The following is an 888-nucleotide window of genomic DNA, read 5'->3' on the forward strand; positions in this document are numbered from 1 at the left end:
TGTGCTCCTTTGAAAAAAAGAAATGTTGATTCGAGTTTCGCCGTTTTTCTTTTGTTTATTTTCAAGACGCTGTATTTGCACCGTCCTTGAGAAAAACTGCATTTGCTTTTCCTTCTCAGATTAGGTCCATTGAACATAAAGTTCACCGTTATTGCAGTCCTTTCACATGCCCCGACCTTTCCAAATCAGAAAAAAATGTACGTTTGAGACCGCTCAATAAGCCAGCTCGATTTCGTCATCTCACGAAATAAAATATACAGTGCAAGTGGTCAGCCTTTCAACTTTCCTTCATTAACCACCACGAGTAATTAACATCAACGCGACCTTTCCAGTATCCACGGTTATTTACCCGAATTAACACCGGTTGTTAAATTGGCAGTTTCAATTGGAGCCTTTGTCCCTGAAACTGATCAGTGTCGAGTTCCAGGCAGATTTGCTCTTGGGTAAATTGGGCAGCAGTAAGAAAAGCCTTTGTCTGAAACGCATGTAAACTCTGCGCGTCGATGAATAAGTGGAACTGCCTTTTCAGAAGATACTTAGAAGGTCTCTTTTTGGTATCGATGAGAGCATTCCTTTAGCCTTGGTCTTATTCAGACGTTTTTATTGTGGATGTTTTTTTTTTTATGTCAAAATGAGTAATTGTGATAGATTGCCTGGAGCGAGGTGACGCTTATTTGATTTTGGAAAAAAGGGAATAGCTCCTTTTGAAAGTGAGTTTTGTTATTTTTGTACAAGTAATGAGGATTAACAAAAAAAGGAAACACGGTATCCAAGCTATAGATACGCCTGTGTTTGCTATTGGCTTCATAATATCAGCATAATCAATGGTAAGCAAGATTGATCAGGTACCTAAGGCTGGTGTTTTGTAAATAAGTGATAAGTTGGTCC

At 38.9% G+C, this 888-nt stretch overlaps 1 protein-coding gene across 1 annotated transcript in view; it reads left to right on the forward strand.

Annotated features, from left to right (window-relative positions):
• The window catches only part of LOC119593976 (equilibrative nucleoside transporter 1-like), a 248,852-nt gene that overhangs the window by 183,276 nt on the left and 64,688 nt on the right, over positions 1-888 (forward strand). The gene's annotated exons all lie outside the window — the stretch shown is intronic.

The sequence above is a fragment of the Penaeus monodon genome, chromosome 33 (assembly GCF_015228065.2).
Source record: "Penaeus monodon isolate SGIC_2016 chromosome 33, NSTDA_Pmon_1, whole genome shotgun sequence".
NCBI classification, from domain to species: domain Eukaryota; kingdom Metazoa; phylum Arthropoda; class Malacostraca; order Decapoda; family Penaeidae; genus Penaeus; species Penaeus monodon.